Raw genomic sequence first — 15,245 nt, forward strand, 5'->3', positions numbered from 1 at the left:
CCCATTGCTCGAAACAGGACGACTTTCACGTTTACACGGAATACGAAACACACCGGACTACAGTGAAAATGCACAAACCTGAGCAGGCCGTTTTCCACATCATACCGTGCAGCATAGTTTCAGTCACTGTGTCTGTTTTTTTTTCAGAATAAGAGTCCCAAAGAATGTTCTCCACCCTAAAACCGGAGGTAGCATTACAATCCGAGAACGACAGATCACATTGTGAGAATGCTCTGACCTCGGAGCCAGTTCGAGATGCCACTTTCCTTGCCTTTTACCTTAACCGTGCAATTTGCTGCTGAGATGTTCACTCCTGGACATGAGCCACATGGATACCAACTGAGTTGGAAACCTGTGTGGGAATCGAGGAGAAGCGACTCAATAAATTTTGCTAAATTCGGTGGTGCTTTTTAGAAATGCAGTTTCTGTTCACCTCAATCTAAAAGCCAGTTTCTGAACATAGTGACAGAAGTCAAAAGGTAATTACCTCACCCCACCCCCACTCCGGAAGAGGCTCCGGAACTGCCCTTGAGTGCTTTTTGTTCTCGATGTGAAGAGCTTTCACGCCTGAGTCACCTTCACGTCTCTGGTTGCTGAGTGAATCACAAAGAAGGAATTTCACCAGAGCTGCAACTGCCTCACTTCTCCACTCGCACTCCCCGTTTACATTTTCCTGCTCGTCAGTGATTTGAAGAAAACCAAATGGAAGCGATGTCATTCTATAGCCTCTCTGTCGATTCCTCCGTTTCAGTTCCAACATGACTTTGATCTCGGGGCGGACCTTAATACTAGAGACGCTATGAATGCGCAAGTCGAAAGGTTCCTCTGAGAGTGTAATTTCTTTAATTGCTATTGTTGATTGAATGAGCCACTAACGTGCGAATTGCTCCAGAACATCTGATTCAAGACATCTGGTGCCAATTCTCGCACGTTGAATAACGATTGACAGCTTCCAAATGAGGTCTTTCTGAGACTACCTTGGGGTACATTTGACAGACAGACAAGTTAAGGAATTCGTGGTGCGCTGTGACACCAGAGCATCTGCATCTTTCCTGTCTGTGAACCGAGCCGCCTGCACAAGGAATGCAAATGCGGTACTGCTTTTCGTGGAAGGATCAGAAGGCGGTAAATACACTCTCAAACAGAGTGGCATGTAATCAGAACCAGGTTGGAGAAAAAGTTAACAACGCTTTGCACTGTAATTAAATGGAATTGCAGAACATTTCACTACGAGAGCAGATTTGTTCAAGCAAATTCGAAGGCAGGTTTGCAGATGTGAAAGCATGCAAGAAAGCTCAGCTCTTGTCCAGGTAAAAGGCTGCAGTTGAAGAACAAAGCAGTTTCTGCCCAGTTTCGAACTGGGGACCTTTCGCGTGTGAGGCGAACGTGATGACCACTACACTACAGAAACAAGCCACAGCCGGCCGTGCGGCGGCTCCGTGGCGTGCAGCACTGAAAGCTGAATCCGTTTCACCTTTCTGTTTCCAATAGCTCGTTGTTGTCCAGCGTAATTGACATCTTGAAAACGTAAAAAAAAAGACACGTTAAATTGATGACAAAATATAGACAAAGATGTCGTCGATGTTTGTACCGTAGGGCGAGGTGGAATAGGCTGGGACGACTTTCCTTGCAGCGTAACAGCTGCGACATGACCTTATGGAAGGGTGGTAAACTGAGTATTTACGTGTTTTACCCAAGTTGGTGTGAGTTGAAAACTCGACAGCATAGCTTTAAGGTGAGTGTGCTGAAAGTGACAAAGGACCTGAGGCACATTTCTCACAAAGAAGGTTGTGCGTGTTTGGAATGATCACCAGAGGAAGTGGAGAAGGCTATTACACTCAGAAAATTGCAAAGGTAATCGGTTGAGTTTCTTGATAGGAAGCGTTTAGAGGGATTGCGGCCAAATGCTGGGGAACGCGACTTGTTTAATTTTGGCTATGTGGTGAGCATGGACGAGGTCCACCGAAGTATCTTTTTCCACGGTGTACCCCAATAACGTCGTGTTGCTTCCACCGGCTTTAAAGGATTACTTTTTAGCGAAGCTTGCCATCGCAGTCTGTGGCACAATCATTTAGTCTGTTCGACTGCTCACGGGAAAGGTAGTATTGTGAAACACTGCAGAAACGAACGCCTTCCTTAGTTTATCTCCGACTGACCATATTCTGTGAAATTTTCCCAGATCCTCAGCTGAGGATTTTTGCTGCTGAAAGTTACCTCAGAAACCCTGTTAAATCGAAATGTATTGAGCGAATCGCAAAACAGAAAGCATTTAACACGGAACACAAACAAAACTGGCATACCTCATGCATTTTCAGACACAGAGATGCATGAATGCTAAATGTGATACAGTCTGAGGGCATGAGTCATAAAGTAATCTCACAACTAACAACAGGGCATTTCCAAACGACTCTTTCAAACATACTGCAGCCTTAGTGCACCACCGCTTTCCAGACAATGCTGAAATGAGAGAAAGAAAGAACATAATAAGAATTGGCCGTAAAAAGTGAATTTCACCAATCACAGTCTCGATTAGATTACCTTTCCCTTCCGATGTCCCCAAGTCGGAAATGAAGGAAGTGGGAGAAATTCAATAAGGTATGACATCGAAATTCATTGGAACGATTTTCCCATTAGCTAGAAACCCAATAACAACGAGTAGAGTCACCGTAGGACTTCGTTTCACAACAGCGATGAAATAACAGTCTCCATTCGGTTCCAGTAAAAGCTCAACTTGCCTGGGACGGCAGAACTGTTTGGGATTTTCCGCGCGGGAGGCGAACACGATCATGACAGTAGAGACATTTTGAAATACTTGGCAGTATCCCACACCACAGTTAATTCCCTGGGAAGCAAACCCATTTTACTTTTGTTTTCAACATCAATATACAGTGGGCACCGAAACAGCATTTTAACAAGCTGCAGCGTTGGAGTGGATCAGCAGAAATGGCACTGGTGGGATTCGAACCCACGCCCCTTTCGAGACTGGAACCTGGATCCAGCGCCTTAGACCGCTCGGCCAAACTACAAGCCGGCCGCGCCGCCTCATTTCCTTGTATTTCAAATTGTGCTCCTGCATAACAACAGATGCAAAGTCACATGAAATGGGGTTCCATGATTCCTCTCGGACTCGCACAGCTGCTGGGATGTGCCCGGCTACAATGTCAATTTCGCAGCAGATATTGATAGCCCATCAATCCAGACAAAAATCAATGGTAAGCTGAGTCTATCTTCTCAGACTCTTTTCAGCTACAAATGTATCTGTCAGTGCGTGAGAATATGGGTTCGCTTATGATTTGGTAAAATAACCATGAGCTGCTTGACATTACGGGAATTTCCATTCTTGCTTTGCTAAATGATTTCACCCATTGCTCGAAACAGGACGACTTTCACGTTTACACGGAATACGAAACACACCGGACTACAGTGAAAATGCACAAACCTGAGCAAGCCGTGTTCCACATCATACCGTGCAGCATAGTTTCAGTCACTGTGTCTGTTTTTTTTTTCAGAATAAGAGTCCCAAAGAATGTTCTCCACCCTAAAACCGGAGGTAGCATTACAATCCGAGAACGACAGATCACATTGTGAGAATGCTCTGACCTCGGAGCCAGTTCGAGATGCCACTTTCCTTGCCTTTTACCTTAACCGTGCAATTTGCTGCTGAGATGTTCACTCCTGGACATGAGCCACATGGATACCAACTGAGTTGGAAACCTGTGTGGGAATCGAGGAGAAGCGACTCAATAAATTTTGCTAAATTCGGTGGTGCTATTTAGAAATGCAGTTTCTGTTCACCTCAATCTAAAAGCCAGTTTCTGAACATAGTGACAGAAGTCAAAAGGTAATTACCTCACCCCACCCCCACTCCGGAAGAGGCGCTAACTGCCCTTGAGTGCTTTTTGTTCTCGATGTGAAGAGCTTTCACGCCTGAGTCACCTTCACGTCTCTGGTTGCTGAGTGAATCACAAAGAAGTAATTTCACCAGAGCTGCAACTGCCTCACTTCTCCACTCGCCCTCCCCGTTTACATTTTCCTGCTCGTCAGTGATTTGAAGAAAACCAAATGGAAGCGACGTCATTCTATAGCCTCTCTGTCGATTCCTCCGTTTCAGTTCCAACATGACTTTGATCTCGGGGCGGACCTTAATACTAGAGACGGTATGAATGCGCAAGTCGAAAGGTTCCTCTGAGAGTGTAATTTCTTTAATTGCTATTGTTGATTGAATGAGCCACTAACATGCGAATTGCTCCAGAACATCTGATTCAAGACATCTGGTGCCAATTCTCGCACGTTGAATAACGATTGACAGCTTCCAAATGAGGTCTTTCTGAGACTACCTTGGGGTACATTTGACAGACAGACAAGTTCAGGAATTCGTGGTGCGCTGTGACACCAGAGCATCTGCATCTTTCCTGTCTGTGAACCGAGCCGCCTGCACATGGAATGCAAATGCGGTACTGCTTTTCGTGGAAGGATCAGAAGGCGGTAAATACACTCTCAAAGAGAGTGGCATGTAATCAGAACCAGGTTGGAGAAAAAGTTAACAACGCTTTGCACTGTAATTAAATGGAATTGCATAACATTTCACGACGAGAGCAGATTTGTTCAAGCAAATTCGAAGGCAGGTTTGCAGATGTGAAAGCATGCAAGAAAGCTCAGCTCTTGTCCATGTAAAAGGCTGCAGTTGAAGAACAAAGCAGTTTCTGCCCAGTTTCGAACTGGGGACCTTTCGCGTGTGAGGCGAACGTGATGACCACTACACTACAGAAACAAGCCACAGCCGGCCGTCCGGCGGCTCCGTGGCGTGCAGCACTGAAAGCTGAATCCGTTTCACCTTTCTGTTTCCAATAGCTCGTTGTTGTCCAGCGTAATTGACATCTTGAAAACGTAAAAAAAAAGACACGTTAAATTGATGACAAAATATAGACAAAGATGTCGTCGATGTTTGTACCGTAGGGCGAGGTGGAATAGGCTGGGACGACTTTCCTTGCAGCGTAACAGCTGCGACATGACCTTATGGAAGGGTGGTAAACTGAGTATTTACGTGTTTTACCCAAGTTGGTGTGAGTTGAAAACTCGACAGCATAGCTTTAAGGTGAGTGTGCTGAAAGTGACAAAGGACCTGAGGCACATTTCTCACAAAGAAGGTTGTGCGTGTTTGGAATGATCACCAGAGGAAGTGGAGAAGGCTATTACACTCAGAAAATTGCAAAGGTAATCGGTTGAGTTTCTTGATAGGAAGCGTTTAGAGGGATTGCGGCCAAATGCTGGGGAACGCGACTTGTTTAATTTTGGCTATGTGGTGAGCATGGACGAGGTCCACCGAAGTATCTTTTTCCACGGTGTACCCCAATAACGTCGTGTTGCTTCCACCGGCTTTAAAGGATTACTTTTTAGCGGAGCTTGCCATCGCAGTCTGTGGCACAATCATTTAGTCTGTTCGACTGCTCACGGGAAAGGTAGTATTGTGAAACACTGCAGAAACGAACGCCTTCCTTAGTTTAGCTCCGACTGACCATATTCTGTGAAATTTTCCCAGATCCTCAGCTGAGGATTTTTGCTGCTGAAAGTTACCTCAGAAACCCTGTTAAATCGAAATGTATTGAGCGAATCGCAAAACAGAAAGCATTTAACACGGAACACAAACAAAACTGGCATACCTCATGCATTTTCAGACACAGAGATGCATGAATGCTAAATGTGATACAGTCTGAGGGCATGAGTCATAAAGTAATCTCACAACTAACAACAGGGCATTTCCAAACGACTCTTTCAAACATACTGCAGCCTTAGTGCACCACCGCTTTCCAGACAATGCTGAAATGAGAGAAAGAAAGAACATAATAAGAATTGGCCGTAAAAAGTGAATTTCACCAATCACAGTCTCGATTAGATTACCTTTCCCTTCCGATGTTCCCAAGTCGGAAATGAAGGAAGTGGGAGAAATTCAATAAGGTATGACATCGAAATTCATTGGAACGATTTTCCCATTAGCTAGAAACCCAATAACAACGAGTAGAGTCACCGTAGGACTTCGTTTCACAACAGCGATGAAATAACAGTCTCCATTCGGTTCCAGTAAAAGCTCAACTTGCCTGGGACGGCAGAACTGTTTGGGATTTTCCGCGCGGGAGGCGAACACGATCATGACAGTAGAGACATTTTGAAATACTTGGCAGTATCCCACACCACAGTTAATTCCCTGGGAAGCAAACCCATTTTACTTTTGTTTTCAACATCAATATACAGTGGGCACCGAAACAGCATTTTAACAAGCTGCAGCGTTGGAGTGGATCAGCAGAAATGGCACTGGTGGGATTCGAACCCACGCCCCTTTCGAGACTGGAACCTGGATCCAGCGCCTCAGACCGCTCGGCCAAACTACAAGCCGGCCGCGCCGCCTCATTTTCTTGTATTTCAAATTGTGCTCCTGCATAACAACAGATGCAAAGTCACATGAAATGGGGTTCTATGATTCCTCTCGGACTCGCACAGCTGCTGGGATGTGCCCGGCTACAATGTCAATTTCGCAGCAGATATTGATAGCCCATCAATCCAGACAAAAATCAATGGTAAGCTGAGTCTATCTTCTCAGACTCTTTTCAGCTACAAATGTATCTGTCAGTGCGTGAGAATATGGGTTCGCTTATGATTTGGTAAAATAACCATGAGCTGCTTGACATTACGGGAATTTCCATTCTTGCTTTGCTAAATGATTTCACCCATTGCTCGAAACAGGACGACTTTCACGTTTACACGGAATACGAAACACACCGGACTACAGTGAAAATGCACAAACCTGAGCAGGCCGTGTTCCACATCATACCGTGCAGCATAGTTTCAGTCACTGTGTCTGTTTTTTTTTTTTCAGAATAAGAGTCCCAAAGAATGTTCTCCACCCTAAAACCGGAGGTAGCATTACAATCCGAGAACGACAGATCACATTGTGAGAATGCTCTGACCTCGGAGCCAGTTCGAGATGCCACTTTCCTTGCCTTTTACCTTAACCGTGCAATTTGCTGCTGAGATGTTCACTCCTGGACATGAGCCACATGGATACCAACTGAGTTGGAAACCTGTGTGGGAATCGAGGAGAAGCGACTCAATAAATTTTGCTAAATTCGGTGGTGCTTTTTAGAAATGCAGTTTCTGTTCACCTCAATCTAAAAGCCAGTTTCTGAACATAGTGACAGAAGTCAAAAGGTAATTACCTCACCCCACCCCCACTCCGGAAGAGGCTCCCTTGAGTGCTTTTTGTTCTCGATGTGAAGAGCTTTCACGCCTGCGTCACCTTCACGTCTCTGGTTGCTGAGTGAATCACAAAGAAGGAATTTCACCAGAGCTGCAACTGCCTCACTTCTCCACTCGCCCTCCCCGTTTACATTTTCCTGCTCGTCAGTGATTTGAAGAAAACCAAATGGAAGCGATGTCATTCTATAGCCTCTCTGTCGATTCCTCCGTTTCAGTTCCAACATGACTTTGATCTCGGGGCGGACCTTAATACTAGAGACGCTATGAATGCGCAAGTCGAAAGGTTCCTCTGAGAGTGTAATTTCTTTAATTGCTATTGTTGATTGAATGAGCCACTAACGTGCGAATTGCTCCAGAACATCTGATTCAAGACATCTGGTGCCAATTCTCGCACGTTGAATAACGATTGACAGCTTCCAAATGAGGTCTTTCTGAGACTACCTTGGGGTACATTTGACAGACAGACAAGTTAAGGAATTCGTGGTGCGCTGTGACACCAGAGCATCTGCATCTTTCCTGTCTGTGAACCGAGCCGCCTGCACAAGGAATGCAAATGCGGTACTGCTTTTCGTGGAAGGATCAGAAGGCGGTAAATACACTCTCAAACAGAGTGGCATGTAATCAGAACCAGGTTGGAGAAAAAGTTAACAACGCTTTGCACTGTAATTAAATGGAATTGCATAACATTTCACTACGAGAGCAGATTTGTTCAAGCAAATTCGAAGGCAGGTTTGCAGATGTGAAAGCATGCAAGAAAGCTCAGCTCTTGTCCAGGTAAAAGGCTGCAGTTGAAGAACAAAGCAGTTTCTGCCCAGTTTCGAACTGGGGACCTTTCGCGTGTGAGGCGAACGTGATGACCACTACACTACAGAAACAAGCCACAGCCGGCCGTGCGGCGGCTCCGTGGCGTGCAGCACGGAAAGCTGAATCCGTTTCACCTTTCTGTTTCCAATAGCTCGTTGTTGTCCAGCGTAATTGACATCTTGAAAACGTAAAAAAAAAGACACGTTAAATTGATGACAAAATATAGACAAAGATGTCGTCGATGTTTGTACCGTAGGGCGAGGTGGAATAGGCTGGGACGACTTTCCTTGCAGCGTAACAGCTGCGACATGACCTTATGGAAGGGTGGTAAACTGAGTATTTAGGTGTTTTACCCAAGTTGGTGTGAGTTGAAAACTCGGCAGCATAGCTTTAAGGTGAGTGTGCTGAAAGTGACAAAGGACCTGAGGCACATTTCTCACAAAGAAGGTTGTGCGTGTTTGGAATGATCACCAGAGGAAGTGGAGAAGGCTATTACACTCAGAAAATTGCAAAGGTAATCGGTTGAGTTTCTTGATAGGAAGCGTTTAGAGGGATTGCGGCCAAATGCTGGGGAACGCGACTTGTTTAATTTTGGCTATGTGGTGAGCATGGACGAGGTCCACCGAAGTATCTTTTTCCACGGTGTACCCCAATAACGTCGTGTTGCTTCCACCGGCTTTAAAGGATTACTTTTTAGCGGAGCTTGCCATCGCAGTCTGTGGCACAATCATTTAGTCTGTTCGACTGCTCACGGGAAAGGTAGTATTGTGAAACACTGCAGAAACGAACGCCTTCCTTAGTTTAGCTCCGACTGACCATATTCTGTGAAATTTTCCCAGATCCTCAGCTGAGGATTTTTGCTGCTGAAAGTTACCTCAGAAACCCTGTTAAATCGAAATGTATTGAGCGAATCGCAAAACAGAAAGCATTTAACACGGAACACAAACAAAACTGGCATACCTCATGCATTTTCAGACACAGAGATGCATGAATGCTAAATGTGATACAGTCTGAGGGCATGAGTCATAAAGTAATCTCACAACTAACAACAGGGCATTTCCAAACGACTCTTTCAAACATACTGCAGCATTAGTGCACCACCGCTTTCCAGACAATGCTGAAATGAGAGAAAGAAAGAACATAATAAGAATTGGCCGTAAAAAGTGAATTTCACCAATCACAGTCTCGATTAGATTACCTTTCCCTTCCGATGTTCCCAAGTCGGAAATGAAGGAAGTGGGAGAAATTCAATAAGGTATGACATCGAAATTCATTGGAACGATTTTCCCATTAGCTAGAAACCCAATAACAACGAGTAGAGTCACCGTAGGACTTCGTTTCACAACAGCGATGAAATAACAGTCTCCATTCGGTTCCAGTAAAAGCTCAACTTGCCTGGGACGGCAGAACTGTTTGGGATTTTCCGCGCGGGAGGCGAACACGATCATGACAGTAGAGACATTTTGAAATACTTGGCAGTATCCCACACCACAGTTAATTCCCTGGGAAGCAAACCCATTTTACTTTTGTTTTCAACATCAATATACAGTGGGCACCGAAACAGCATTTTAACAAGCTGCAGCGTTGGAGTGGATCAGCAGAAATGGCACTGGTGGGATTCGAACCCACGCCCCTTTCGAGACTGGAACCTGGATCCAGCGCCTTAGACCGCTCGGCCAAACTACAAGCCGGCCGCGCCGCCTCATTTTCTTGTATTTCAAATTGTGCTCCTGCATAACAACAGATGCAAAGTCACATGAAATGGGGTTCCATGATTCCTCTCGGACTCGCACAGCTGCTGGGATGTGCCCGGCTACAATGTCAATTTCGCAGCAGATATTGATAGCCCATCAATCCAGACAAAAATCAATGGTAAGCTGAGTCTATCTTCTCAGACTCTTTTCAGCTACAAATGTATCTGTCAGTGCGTGAGAATATGGGTTCGCTTATGATTTGGTAAAATAACCATGAGCTGCTTGACATTACGGGAATTTCCATTCTTGCTTTGCTAAATGATTTCACCCATTGCTCGAAACAGGACGACTTTCACGTTTACACGGAATACGAAACACACCGGACTACAGTGAAAATGCACAAACCTGAGCAGGCCGTTTTCCACATCATACCGTGCAGCATAGTTTCAGTCACTGTGTCTGTTTTTTTTTTCAGAATAAGAGTCCCAAAGAATGTTCTCCACCCTAAAACCGGAGGTAGCATTACAATCCGAGAACGACAGATCACATTGTGAGAATGCTCTGACCTCGGAGCCAGTTCGAGATGCCACTTTCCTTGCCTTTTACCTTAACCGTGCAATTTGCTGCTGAGATGTTCACTCCTGGACATGAGCCACATGGATACCAACTGAGTTGGAAACCTGTGTGGGAATCGAGGAGAAGCGACTCAATAAATTTTGCTAAATTCGGTGGTGCTTTTTAGAAATGCAGTTTCTGTTCACCTCAATCTAAAAGCCAGTTTCTGAACATAGTGACAGAAGTCAAAAGGTAATTACCTCACCCCACCCCCACTCCGGAAGAGGCTCCGGAACTGCCCTTGAGTGCTTTTTGTTCTCGATGTGAAGAGCTTTCACGCCTGAGTCACCTTCACGTCTCTGGTTGCTGAGTGAATCACAAAGAAGGAATTTCACCAGAGCTGCAACTGCCTCACTTCTCCACTCGCCCTCCCCGTTTACATTTTCCTGCTCGTCAGTGATTTGAAGAAAACCAAATGGAAGCGATGTCATTCTATAGCCTCTCTGTCGATTCCTCCGTTTCAGTTCCAACATGACTTTGATCTCGGGGCGGACCTTAATACTAGAGACGCTATGAATGCGCAAGTCGAAAGGTTCCTCTGAGAGTGTAATTTCTTTAATTGCTATTGTTGATTGAATGAGCCACTAACGTGCGAATTGCTCCAGAACATCTGATTCAAGACATCTGGTGCCAATTCTCGCACGTTGAATAACGATTGACAGCTTCCAAATGAGGTCTTTCTGAGACTACCTTGGGGTACATTTGACAGACAGACAAGTTAAGGAATTCGTGGTGCGCTGTGACACCAGAGCATCTGCATCTTTCCTGTCTGTGAACCGAGCCGCCTGCACAAGGAATGCAAATGCGGTACTGCTTTTCGTGGAAGGATCAGAAGGCGGTAAATACACTCTCAAACAGAGTGGCATGTAATCAGAACCAGGTTGGAGAAAAAGTTAACAACGCTTTGCACTGTAATTAAATGGAATTGCATAACATTTCACTACGAGAGCAGATTTGTTCAAGCAAATTCGAAGGCAGGTTTGCAGATGTGAAAGCATGCAAGAAAGCTCAGCTCTTGTCCAGGTAAAAGTCTGCAGTTGAAGAACAAAGCAGTTTCTGCCCAGTTTCGAACTGGGGACCTTTCGCGTGTGAGGCGAACGTGATGACCACTACACTACAGAAACAAGCCACAGCCGGCCGTGCGGCGGCTCCGTGGCGTGCAGCACTGAAAGCTGAATCCGTTTCACCTTTCTGTTTCCAATAGCTCGTTGTTGTCCAGCGTAATTGACATCTTGAAAACGTAAAAAAAAAGACACGTTAAATTGATGACAAAATATAGACAAAGATGTCGTCGATGTTTGTACCGTAGGGCGAGGTGGAATAGGCTGGGACGACTTTCCTTGCAGCGTAACAGCTGCGACATGACCTTATGGAAGGGTGGTAAACTGAGTATTTACGTGTTTTACCCAAGTTGGTGTGAGTTGAAAACTCGACAGCATAGCTTTAAGGTGAGTGTGCTGAAAGTGACAAAGGACCTGAGGCACATTTCTCACAAAGAAGGTTGTGCGTGTTTGGAATGATCACCAGAGGAAGTGGAGAAGGCTATTACACTCAGAAAATTGCAAAGGTAATCGGTTGAGTTTCTTGATAGGAAGCGTTTAGAGGGATTGCGGCCAAATGCTGGGGAACGCGACTTGTTTAATTTTGGCTATGTGGTGAGCATGGACGAGGTCCACCGAAGTATCTTTTTCCACGGTGTACCCCAATAACGTCGTGTTGCTTCCACCGGCTTTAAAGGATTACTTTTTAGCGGAGCTTGCCATCGCAGTCTGTGGCACAATCATTTAGTCTGTTCGACTGCTCACGGGAAAGGTAGTATTGTGAAACACTGCAGAAACGAACGCCTTCCTTAGTTTAGCTCCGACTGACCATATTCTGTGAAATTTTCCCAGATCCTCAGCTGAGGATTTTTGCTGCTGAAAGTTACCTCAGAAACCCTGTTAAATCGAAATGTATTGAGCGAATCGCAAAACAGAAAGCATTTAACACGGAACACAAACAAAACTGGCATACCTCATGCATTTTCAGACACAGAGATGCATGAATGCTAAATGTGATACAGTCTGAGGGCATGAGTCATAAAGTAATCTCACAACTAACAACAGGGCATTTCCAAACGACTCTTTCAAACATACTGCAGCCTTAGTGCACCACCGCTTTCCAGACAATGCTGAAATGAGAGAAAGAAAGAACATAATAAGAATTGGCCGTAAAAAGTGAATTTCACCAATCACAGTCTCGATTAGATTACCTTTCCCTTCCGATGTCCCCAAGTCGGAAATGAAGGAAGTGGGAGAAATTCAATAAGGTATGACATCGAAATTCATTGGAACGATTTTCCCATTAGCTAGAAACCCAATAACAACGAGTAGAGTCACCGTAGGACTTCGTTTCACAACAGCGATGAAATAACAGTCTCCATTCGGTTCCAGTAAAAGCTCAACTTGCCTGGGACGGCAGAACTGTTTGGGATTTTCCGCGCGGGAGGCGAACACGATCATGACAGTAGAGACATTTTGAAATACTTGGCAGTATCCCACACCACAGTTAATTCCCTGGGAAGCAAACCCATTTTACTTTTGTTTTCAACATCAATATACAGTGGGCACCGAAACAGCATTTTAACAAGCTGCAGCGTTGGAGTGGATCAGCAGAAATGGCACTGGTGGGATTCGAACCCACGCCCCTTTCGAGACTGGAACCTGGATCCAGCGCCTTAGACCGCTCGGCCAAACTACAAGCCGGCCGCGCCGCCTCATTTCCTTGTATTTCAAATTGTGCTCCTGCATAACAACAGATGCAAAGTCACATGAAATGGGGTTCCATGATTCCTCTCGGACTCGCACAGCTGCTGGGATGTGCCCGGCTACAATGTCAATTTCGCAGCAGATATTGATAGCCCATCAATCCAGACAAAAATCAATGGTAAGCTGAGTCTATCTTCTCAGACTCTTTTCAGCTACAAATGTATCTGTCAGTGCGTGAGAATATGGGTTCGCTTATGATTTGGTAAAATAACCATGAGCTGCTTGACATTACGGGAATTTCCATTCTTGCTTTGCTAAATGATTTCACCCATTGCTCGAAACAGGACGACTTTCACGTTTACACGGAATACGAAACACACCGGACTACAGTGAAAATGCACAAACCTGAGCAGGCCGTGTTCCACATCATACCGTGCAGCATAGTTTCAGTCACTGTGTCTGTTTTTTTTTTCAGAATAAGAGTCCCAAAGAATGTTCTCCACCCAAAAACCGGAGGTAGCATTACAATCCGAGAACGACAGATCACATTGTGTGAATGCTCTGACCTCGGAGCCAGTTCGAGATGCCACTTTCCTTGCCTTTTACCTTAACCGTGCAATTTGCTGCTGAGATGTTCACTCCTGGACATGAGCCACATGGATACCAACTGAGTTGGAAACCTGTGTGGGACAAAGATGTCGTCGATGTTTGTACCGTAGGGTGAGGTGGAATAGGCTGGGACGACTTTCCTTGCAGCGTAACAGCTGCGACATGACCTTATGGAAGGGTGGTAAACTGAGTATTTAGGTGTTTTACCCAAGTTGGTGTGAGTTGAAAACTCGGCAGCATAGCTTTAAGGTGAGTGTGCTGAAAGTGACAAAGGACCTGAGGCACATTTCTCACAAAGAAGGTTGTGCGTGTTTGGAATGATCACCAGAGGAAGTGGAGAAGGCTATTACACTCAGAAAATTGCAAAGGTAATCGGTTGAGTTTCTTGATAGGAAGCGTTTAGAGGGATTGCGGCCAAATGCTGGGGAACGCGACTTGTTTAATTTTGGCTATGTGGTGAGCATGGACGAGGTCCACCGAAGTATCTTTTTCCACGGTGTACCCCAATAACGTCGTGTTGCTTCCACCGGCTTTAAAGGATTACTTTTTAGCGGAGCTTGCCATCGCAGTCTGTGGCACAATCATTTAGTCTGTTCGACTGCTCACGGGAAAGGTAGTATTGTGAAACACTGCAGAAACGAACGCCTTCCTTAGTTTAGCTCCGACTGACCATATTCTGTGAAATTTTCCCAGATCCTCAGCTGAGGATTTTTGCTGCTGAAAGTTACCTCAGAAACCCTGTTAAATCGAAATGTATTGAGCGAATCGCAAAACAGAAAGCATTTAACACGGAACACAAACAAAACTGGCATACCTCATGCATTTTCAGACACAGAGATGCATGAATGCTAAATGTGATACAGTCTGAGGGCATGAGTCATAAAGTAATCTCACAACTAACAACAGGGCATTTCCAAACGACTCTTTCAAACATACTGCAGCATTAGTGCACCACCGCTTTCCAGACAATGCTGAAATGAGAGAAAGAAAGAACATAATAAGAATTGGCCGTAAAAAGTGAATTTCACCAATCACAGTCTCGATTAGATTACCTTTCCCTTCCGATGTTCCCAAGTCGGAAATGAAGGAAGTGGGAGAAATTCAATAAGGTATGACATCGAAATTCATTGGAACGATTTTCCCATTAGCTAGAAACCCAATAACAACGAGTAGAGTCACCGTAGGACTTCGTTTCACAACAGCGATGAAATAACAGTCTCCATTCGGTTCCAGTAAAAGCTCAACTTGCCTGGGACGGCAGAACTGTTTGGGATTTTCCGCGCGGGAGGCGAACACGATCATGACAGTAGAGACATTTTGAAATACTTGGCAGTATCCCACACCACAGTTAATTCCCTGGGAAGCAAACCCATTTTACTTTTGTTTTCAACATCAATATACAGTGGGCACCGAAACAGCATTTTAACAAGCTGCAGCGTTGGAGTGGATCAGCAGAAATGGCACTGGTGGGATTCGAACCCACGCCCCTTTCGAGACTGGAACCTGGATCCAGCGCCTTAGACCG

General features: G+C 45.1%; 4 non-coding genes across 4 annotated transcripts; all 4 read right to left on the reverse strand.

Moving 5' to 3' along the window:
* Positions 1-1,338: 1,338 nt before the first annotated feature.
* On the reverse strand, positions 1,339-1,411 carry trnav-cac (transfer RNA valine (anticodon CAC)). Its single transcript has one exon. It is a non-coding gene; the product is annotated as a tRNA-Val (tRNA).
* Positions 1,412-4,698: 3,287 nt separating this feature from the next.
* Positions 4,699-4,771, reverse strand: trnav-cac (transfer RNA valine (anticodon CAC)). The gene has a single exon. It is a non-coding gene; the product is annotated as a tRNA-Val (tRNA).
* Positions 4,772-8,053: 3,282 nt separating this feature from the next.
* trnav-cac (transfer RNA valine (anticodon CAC)) lies at positions 8,054-8,126 on the reverse strand. The gene has a single exon. It is a non-coding gene; the product is annotated as a tRNA-Val (tRNA).
* A 3,289-nt stretch (positions 8,127-11,415) lies between these two features.
* Positions 11,416-11,488, reverse strand: trnav-cac (transfer RNA valine (anticodon CAC)). The gene has a single exon. It is a non-coding gene; the product is annotated as a tRNA-Val (tRNA).
* Positions 11,489-15,245: the final 3,757 nt, after the last annotated feature.

The sequence above is a fragment of the Chiloscyllium plagiosum genome, unplaced genomic scaffold (genome assembly GCF_037043375.1).
Source record: "Chiloscyllium plagiosum isolate Xiang-an unplaced genomic scaffold, Cpla_swu_hap1 HiC_scaffold_42, whole genome shotgun sequence".
NCBI lineage: Eukaryota > Metazoa > Chordata > Chondrichthyes > Orectolobiformes > Hemiscylliidae > Chiloscyllium > Chiloscyllium plagiosum.